The sequence below is a fragment of the Nicotiana tomentosiformis genome, chromosome 5 (assembly GCF_000390325.3).
Source record: "Nicotiana tomentosiformis chromosome 5, ASM39032v3, whole genome shotgun sequence".
Classification (NCBI taxonomy): Eukaryota; Viridiplantae; Streptophyta; class Magnoliopsida; order Solanales; family Solanaceae; genus Nicotiana; species Nicotiana tomentosiformis.
Window position 1 is genome coordinate 94622756 of NC_090816.1, and position 9517 is coordinate 94632272.

A 9517-nucleotide genomic window follows, 5' to 3' on the forward strand; every position below is an offset into this window, starting at 1 on the left:
AGCACGATAGAGAATGAAAGAAAGCAAACATTTTCCTAACGGTTCGGTAGCCACTTAAAAATAAATACAAACGTCTCTGTACTGAACCGCAAGACTCTACTAAACTTTCGCATGACCCCTACAACCTATGAAAATAGGACTCTGATACCAACTTGTCACGACCCAAAAACTACAAACCAGTCGTAATGGCGCCTAACTCACTTTCTAGGCAAGCCGAACAAAACAAAATAGAATAAGATAACAGAATTAAAGTAAATAATATAAATTCGAAGTCAATGGACATAAATGACTACATCAATACATAAATCTCACAGAACTAGTAATACAGAGTCACGAGCTCTACAATAGAAGTACAAGTCTTTAAATACAAATTAAAATATTGTATGGATAATAACAACAACAACTGAAATGGAATGAGATGCCAAAGTCTGCAGTCAAAATGCAGCTCTACCTCGTCTTTCGGCTACTCACAACAACAATCACAATGACTCTCGGCTCGGTCCAATACCTGCATCTGCACAATTAAGTGTAGAGTGACGTATGAGTATAACCGACCCCATGTATTGAGCAAGTATCATAACTAACAGCGGCGAGGTAATAGAGGCAAGATTTATTAATGATACTCGCTAATAACCTGCTCAATTATTGAATTTCACAAGTACACAACAATAATATCAACAAGGCATAAATCACAAATAAGGTCATCTCGGTGCCCAAGAGATAATGTGCCATGTATCAGTTAACAACCCATCATATAGAGAAGATATGCATATATGATCAAGTCTCGTATGCACAAGTAAACAAATAGAGAAGAGATGTACCATTCTCCCCCTAATAAAACTAAACAGCATATAGAGAATATATGCGAATAAATCATGTATACATCCAAGAAAATTGCAAACTAATAAAAGATGCAATAAATCATGTATACATCTAAGGAAATTGCAAATAGAGAAGAGATGCAATAAACCAAAACAAATGCTAATAGGTTTTCCTCATACCATGTGTACACCATCAAGAAAGACACATGAGAGGGTGACCCTAGGGGGATGGATCCTTAGCCACATGTTGCACGAACAATTCATGTGCCATATAGATAACCACCACATGTGCTAACACAACTCATATCCGCAGGAACCGCTCACGTGCTATGAAGCCAGTCCATACCACATAGAAAGCATATAGAAGAATACATGTATATGAACAATGGATATAAAGTTACATACTCAAGGACTAATATAAGTGACATGCTAAGGTGTAGGCATGTGTGAAGTGTACTTCCATAGTTCAGACCAGGCGATTACTCCACAAGAATAGAAAGTAACATTTTGAACAGGATATCAACCAACAGGTAATCTCTAACATGATTCAAATAGCTGAAAGGGGGTACATCATAAGAAGTATGATAACATGAAGCTTAGCAATCAATTTAGGGCATATAGTAGCCTAATCACTACCCCGAGCATGGATAATACTCCGGTACACGCACATGGGCTCAATCCCCTCACATGTGCGCTACCCATAGCGCATAGCCAACACTAATAACACAGGAAACTAGTGCCTCAACCATGTTTAAGTAATATAGTTACATCAAGCGATCCAAATCAATACTCTAGAAATGCTTTCCCGTGTGAATCAACCTCCAAACGGCTTGAATCTAGCAAAAAACAACTCAATGTTATGAAATAAGTCCGTAGCAAATAATTCCAAACAATAAAGATACGCTCTTTAATAAATATACAAATTCAACCCCGGGCCCGCACCCGGAACCTGAAAAAACTCAAAAATATTAAACATCCATTCCAATACGAGTTCAACCATACCATTTTCATCCAAATTTGACTCCAAATCGGGGTTCAAATCTTGAATTTTCACTTTGATAAGTTTTTACCAAAATCTCCAATTTTTCCTATTAGAATCACCAATCAAAAGCCAAAATCAAGTAAGGAATTATGAATAATAACAAAATCCGAGACAAAAATACTTACCCCAATCCAAATCGCGAAAATCGCCCCAAACATCGCCCAAATCCGAACACCATATCGTAAAATATAATAAAATGAGTAAAGATCAACCCAATTGTATACTTTGTGATCGCAAAGTACAAAATCTTTTGCCTTCCAAAATACCCTACGCTAATGCGGCCCCAGGACTGTGATCACATTTCACCAGTAGCCAAGCCTATGTGAACGTAGGTCCCTTCCACGAATACGAAGGCAAAATCAACCTGCCTACCCCGCCTGACTCACACGCTACGCGAACGCACCGCTTCAGCTCCTAAAGGATCGCAATCGCGTCCAACTTTCGCGAACGCGAAGAGAAAGATCCACCTTCCACCCAAACACAATAAACGATCGTGTGAGACCTTCTACGATCTCGATGAAGACACCATCATCAGAAAACCAGTAATTCCAAACATGAGAGAAATGGTCTGAAACCCATCTGAAACATACCCGAGGCCATTGGGACCCCGTCCAACCACACCAGCTAATCTCAAAACATAATACTGACCTACTCGAGGCCTTAACCACACAAAATAGCATCAAAACTGCAAATCTCCGATCAAGATCAAACTCTTAAGTTCATAAACTTCAAATCAACTCCCGATCAAACCTATGAACCTTCTAAACCTTTAAATTGCCAACTTTCGCCAAAAAGAACCAAATCGACTTAGGAGCTTCCAAATCCAAATTCAGACATACGTTTAAGTCCAAAATCACCATGCAAACCTATTGGAAAGCTCAAAATACAAATCCGAGACCATCTACATAAAATTCAAACATCGGTCAACTCTTATAACTTAAGCCTCCAATAATGAAATCAAGTGTTCCAACTCCCTCCAAAACGTTCCGCGAACCAAACTAACCAACCCCGCAAGTTACGAAACATAAAATGAACATAGAGAATGTAATAAATAAGAGAATGAGGCTCAAATACACAAAACGACCGATCGGATCGTTACAACACTTCAGTAGTTGTGTTGTCATCATTCTTCTGGCCACTACTTTTGCCTCGACTTTACTTTGGGAAATCTCTTTTGAAGTGATCAAGTTGACCGTAACTGTAGTACTTTTTACCTTTTGACCGATTTTTGGACTTTCCATGACCTTTCGATTTATCACGGGTACTCGAAGCTTTATGAAGACTTCTTCCATTGTTTTCCATGATAAGAGCATGTCCCTGGTTTTTAGGATTCTTCATTATCTTATCATTGAGTAGGATGGCTGATGTGACCTCCTTTAATTCGATGGTATCTTTACCATGTAAGATGTTTGTTGCCAAGTTATCATAGGAAGATGGCAACTAATTTAGAAGCAATATATCCTTATCTACTTCACTGATTGGTTCTTCGATATTTGCCAGCTGTGTGACTAATCCATTAAGCAATTTTAAATGGGACAATAAATTTGTACGTTCACTCATATAGATGGCATAAAGTTGCTTTCTCAAAAAAAACCTTATTCGTTAAGGATTTAGACATATATATACTTTCTAGTCTTTTCCAAATACCACATGCGTTATTTTCATCTCCAACATTATTGAGCACATCATCAGACAAGTGCAATTTGATTGCATTAGTCGTTTTCTTATCCATGACTGCCCAATCCTCAGCTTTCATGGTTTCTGGCTTTGCCTCTTTGTCATCTAGTGCAATACCTAACTCTTGTTGGATGAGTATGTCTTTCATCCTTTTTTTTCATATGGAGAAACTATTATTACCGTGGAATCTTATCATTTCATATTTTACTTTTGACATTTTGTTTGGTGACATAAAAAGCCGACCAGTAATAATATTTTTGTAAATGAGCAGATGATGTTCTCTGATGCCAATTATTGGTAAATAAAACCCCAAAAAATAATATTCACAGTATACGACTGTAATAAAAGTTGATTACTAAAATACAGGAAGCAACAATAATAATAAGAGAAACAACGACACCAAGATTTTATGTGGAGAAAAAAAATAACATTCTTTTAATTTTCTTACCTCACTACAATACTGCTCAAACTCTTTATTTTTTTTCCATAGAGTATATTTCTTCTTACTTGTGAATTGCTCTCTTACTCTCTTTGTTTGATGTGTCTTCAACTGAAATAAAAAGCATGCTAGTTATAAGAGAGAAATGACTTACATGATGTCATCCATGACATCACACCTTGTGCGAACTAAAGTAATTTGCAGTGTAAACAGAAGAAAACTTATCTATCTCCAATTTTCATATAGAGTTCATGTCGACAAAAATCTTTGCATAGATCTATCACGATCTAAAATCTCAACCAGTCATGATGGCGCCTAATGCACTTGCTAGGTAAGCCGTACATAACAATAGTAAACCATAATAGCAAAAATGACATAATTAACATAAGCTAAAACCTTAATATAGCATAATACCGTCATTAAATGATAAATCTCCCAGAATTGGTAAACACAGAGTCATGAGCTCTAAAACGAAAAAAAATAAAAGTCCGAAAGCTAAATGAGAATATTGTCTACAATAAAGACAATAGTACAATATGGAAAGAGATGACAAGACTGCAGTCGAGAATGAAGCTCTACCTCATCTGTCGGTGATCAACTCAACTAAACGCCTTGGCTACCGATGACTGGTTCGACACCTGAATCTGTACAATTAGGTGCAGAGTATAGTATGAGTACAATTGACCCCATGGACTCAGCAGGTATCATAATTAACCTCGGCGAGGTAAAAGCAGAGAATTATAAATCATACTCGTTATAACTTGTAGAGTTCATAAATTCAACAAGTACAAAACAATAACATGATCAAGTCATAAGGCACAAAAAGAGCAATCTTGGTGTACACAATTTCAAGTACTCTACTCAGCCAATAATCCAGCACATAAAGATGATAAGCAAGTAAATCAGGTAAATAACCAAGAAAATTGCAAATAAAGATGAAATGCAATAACCAAATAACACCGGCCAGATTTTCCTCAAACTTTCCATAATCGTACCAACCATTGATAGTTTTTCTCAAATTCGTGTGTACACAATCAAGAAGGCGCATGAAAGGGTGACCCTAGGGGGTTGGAACCATAACCACACGATGCACGGCGTAGTCACTTGCAATAATCATACTCCACCCGGCATCGTCACAGGATAAATATCATAATCTGCCCGAAGTGGTCACATGCTCAATTTCACGGATCTGCCCGGCGTGGTCACAGGCATAACAATACAATCTGCCTGACGTGGTCACAGGCATAACACAATCTGCCCGACGTGGTCACAAGCATAACAACACAATCCGCCTGGCGTGGTCACATGCATAACAACATAATCCGTCCGGCGTGGTCACATGCATCTAGTCCAAATCATATCACACATAAGCAAATATACAAGAATATATGTATATGATCAATAAATAGCATATTTCATACTCCTGGACTGGTATAAATGACATGCTAAGGTGTATGCATGTGCAAGTAAGCTATCATAGCTCAAATCGGCAATTTCATCACAGAAATAGCAAATATCAAGTTCAATCAGGAGATTAGCCTCTATGTAACCTCAAACATGGATCAAATAGATCACAACAAGGTTACAAATATGAGAACATCACAGCATAAAGCTTGGCAATCAATTCAAGGCATGCCATAGCCTAAGTACTACCCCAAGCATGGATAAATACTCTAGTGCTCGCACATGGGCTCAATCCCACACATATGTGCTACACATAGCATGTAACTATCACAAATAACTCAGGCAAGCAGTGCCTCAACCAAATTTAGGTAAGATACTTACCTCAAGCAAGCCAAATCACTATTCTAACAAGCCCTTCCCACGTGGATAAACCTCCGGACGACTCGAATCGTTCCAAAACAACTTAATATAATCAATAAAAGTCATAGGAACCGATTCCAATTGATAAAGCTAAGATTTTTAACAAAAATCAAAAAGTCAACCCTAGGCCCACACTTAGAACCCGACCAAACTCACAAATTTCGAACACTCATTTCGATATGAGTCCAAATTTATGTGTTTCATCTAATTCCAATCACAAATCGACCCTCAAATCATCAAATCCCACTCTCCAATAACATAGTCCAAAAAATGGTTATGAAAAACACTCCAAAAATCGCCCTAGACCGAGCTCCACAATTCCAAAAATGAGAAAACAATCAACCCTTCGAATATAAAAGTCTACCAGTAATTTCGCATCTGCGGCCATATAAACGCATCTGCGGTTCTGCATTTGTGGTCATAATATCGCTTCTGCGATACTAGTCCATCCTCCGGAATTACGCTTATGCGGCCCAATGCACGCATCCGTGCTTGCGCATCTACTGTAGATGTGGTCCCACTCTTGCGCCGAGGCCCTCGCACCTGTGATTTTCCCCAACTCCAACCTAGCCCACTTCTGAGACTCCTTGCCTGCACCTACTGACATGCATCTGTGAAAGGTCCTCCGCAGGTGCGAATACACTATATTCAACATCCCTTCAGCCATGCAACACAAATCCAAAGAAGCCGAAACCAATCTGAAACACACCTAAGGCCCCGGGACCCCGTCCAACCATACCAACCAATCCCAAAATATAACATGAACCAACTCGAAGCCTTAAATCACAAGAAACAACATCAAAACTATTAATCGCACTCAATTCAAGCCTAAGGAACTAATTCAAATTCTCAAATTCAAAACATACGTCGAACAAGCCTAAACAACTTCTAATGACCTCAAATTTTGCATGCAAGTGCCAAATGACACAATGGCCCACTTGCCACCCCTAAATACGAAATATAAAATTTTCTATCTCAATTAGCAAGCATGTCAAAGGGTCACGGTACACATAAATATATTCACATTTCCTAAACTGCTGAATAGGTTGTACGTGGCAGATATAAGCTGCAGAATCTTTAGCCAACTCCTTTAACCATTCAAGATAAGGATCAAGAGAAAGAGTTAAAAAAAAATAGAATTATCTGTACAAATTAGAGAAGACTTATTTGTTCTTTTTCCTCAGAGAATTTCCTCTCTTGCTATCAAACTTCCAATAAGTAGTCCATATTAACCCGTAGGTCAACATTTAACACATGAACTAAACATAAAATGAAAAAGTTGAATTTGAAACTTGAAACAATGAACTGAACCTTATGACATTCAAAATATCAATAAGCATTTACATGGTAAAGATGTGCAAAAGGGAATTGAATGCAATAGAAGTGCAAAAAGAACACAAACGGAAATCAGAAGAAGCCGGATATAAAGGAAATCTAAGAGTAAAGGGGAAAACAAGCTCCCTGAATGAATATCTCAAATTAAAAGTTGCAAATTCTATCTACATATAATTAAAGTTGCTAAGGATGTAGTTAATTCTTCCTACAACTTTTCTTTGTCATAATAGGTTTCTCAATACAACTAATACTAATCTAATATGTCAATATGTAGAGGACCAACAAATGTTCAACCATACATTGATATTAGTTTATATGCAAGAGCTAAACAACCTATTCACACTTTTCGTCTATGTCTTCTAACCAGCACATTCAAGAATGACAATGTCATCCTTGAGATAGTGACCTAGAGAAAAAGAATGTTATTCAACACGAAAAAATTGATGAGCTAAAGAATTACACTGGAGAGCTACTTGCACCATTAAATAATACCAAATAGATCAGGCACACCAAACTAAAGCATAAAGTAGCTACATTATCAGCATACCTATTTGCATGTTGCGCATATCCAACTCCACATTGTCAATATTTTTCTTTTTTGTTAATGCTTTTTTTTTTTAGGTTGACATATCCAAATAGCCGATGATAATTCAAGCTCTTCAGCTCTCACCTACCATCCATGAGCAAGAGATGTCGGTGAGGTTTACTTAAAATAAATATCAAATATCTTATGGACAAACATAAAAGGACAATTTCTCACTTCAGCTTTCAGTATCTCATAGTAGAGTACTAGAAAAAAAAGTTAAGAACTAATCGTGCAAATTCTAAGTACCAAAACCACGCAAGGAACGGTAAAAACACAAGAAAATATGAGTGGAATTAAAATTGAAACAAAATCCTTATTAATTTGCGAAGCCGGGGAAAAAGGAAGAAGCGGCAAGCACATCTTTCTTTCTATAAAAAATGTCATTCTCTTATCACCTAGGAAGAAAAACAGAATAATATCACTTCACATGTACTATAGTCAATTCTATAAGAACAATCCAATCCTTCGACCAATACAAGTGAATTTCACAGTTCCATTGGATCATATAGTAGTAATGACCAAAAAACCTCTTATTCTATACATATCTCTTGCTTGTCAGCTAATTTTTAACCACAAATGAAACCATTCCTTCTAGCAGAAAATATATACAATCTTTGAAGAAGAAAAAAGCAAGTTAACGAAAGATCCACCAACTATATTGACAGAGAAAATGCGAACCAACAGTGAAACCTTAGATCCACATGAATAAGTAATCAAAACATAGAGAAATAGAGAGGACCTGGCTAAACCTTGTTTGGAGATGGGAGTTGACATCATAAAAGCACAACGGGGGAGGAAGAACTCCTTGCCAACGGACTTCATCGGGCAACAGAAGCTTCGTAGTTTCTTCGCAATCAACGCCACCGTCTCACAGGCCAATCGAGGGCCTTGGCGAGAAGTGGGAATGAAAGAATAAGAGAGGAGAGAAGAGAAACTTGACAACAATCTGCCGATACACCGCCGATAATTTGCTCTAAGTTGGTGGGAGGGAGAGAGAGAAATTGCATAAAATATGGTTTAATAAATTGGGGGTGGAAGAGTGACGGGAGGGAGTTCTAATCGGTAAGAGCGAGAAGTCTTGGTCTTTTAATATGGGAACAACAACACCCGCTATAATTCCACGTCGGTGGAGTATAATTTGTAAGCAGAGTATAATTTGTAAGCGGACGTTATCCCTTATTTTGTGAATATAGATAAATTATTTTTAATAGATTTTTAGCTCAAAAAAATATAAGCATCACAATGATCAATACGATAATAATACGATAATAAAATGATACGAAAAAACATGTAAAAGTAACAGAGAAATAATACGATAATAAAATGATCAAAATAAAAAAAAATGACGCATATTCATAGAAACTTACTTGGTCTTTTAATATGTGAAAAATTAATACCAATGCGAGAGTTCATACTTGGTCTTTTAATATGTGAAAAATTAAAATAACATGGCATCTGTTCAAGACCGTAATTTTATGTATAGAACCGCCGTTTTTAAATGAAAAATATAACAGTTCCGAAAGTGCCGTAATATATGCATATTGCGGAGGTTTTTTAAAACCGCCGTATTTAAATTGCCGTGAATTCACTATTTTTTTGTAGTGGCGTACCTTCTCTCTTTTAGATCTTTTCAATGATTGTTGTCCTTTTCCTTGTTGTTCTTGCATTTTCTTTTTCTTCCTCTCACGGACTCTGATGCTCCCGTGTTCATCAACCTCTCCATCTACACCTTCCATGTGTTGTTCTTCACATGTGGAAGGATTACGTACACGTATAGTATGAGGTAATTGTTG

The 9517-nt window shown here is 37.1% G+C and overlaps 1 long non-coding RNA gene across 3 annotated transcripts; it reads right to left on the reverse strand.

Moving 5' to 3' along the window:
- Positions 1–233: 233 nt before the first annotated feature.
- LOC104086095 (uncharacterized) lies at positions 234–8832 on the reverse strand. 3 transcript variants are annotated; one of them, XR_011407953.1, is made up of 6 exons: positions 8464–8832; positions 7686–7808; positions 4979–5324; positions 4559–4623; positions 3989–4090; positions 234–514 (listed from the first exon to the last, which is right to left on the reverse strand). It is a non-coding gene; the product is annotated as an uncharacterized lncRNA (long non-coding RNA). The 3 variants fall into 3 exon arrangements; XR_684019.3 differs by lacking the exon at positions 4979–5324 and having other exon boundaries at positions 8464–8828; XR_684020.4 differs by lacking the exons at positions 3989–4090; positions 4979–5324 and having other exon boundaries at positions 8464–8828.
- Between the last annotated feature and the right edge of the window lie 685 nt (positions 8833–9517).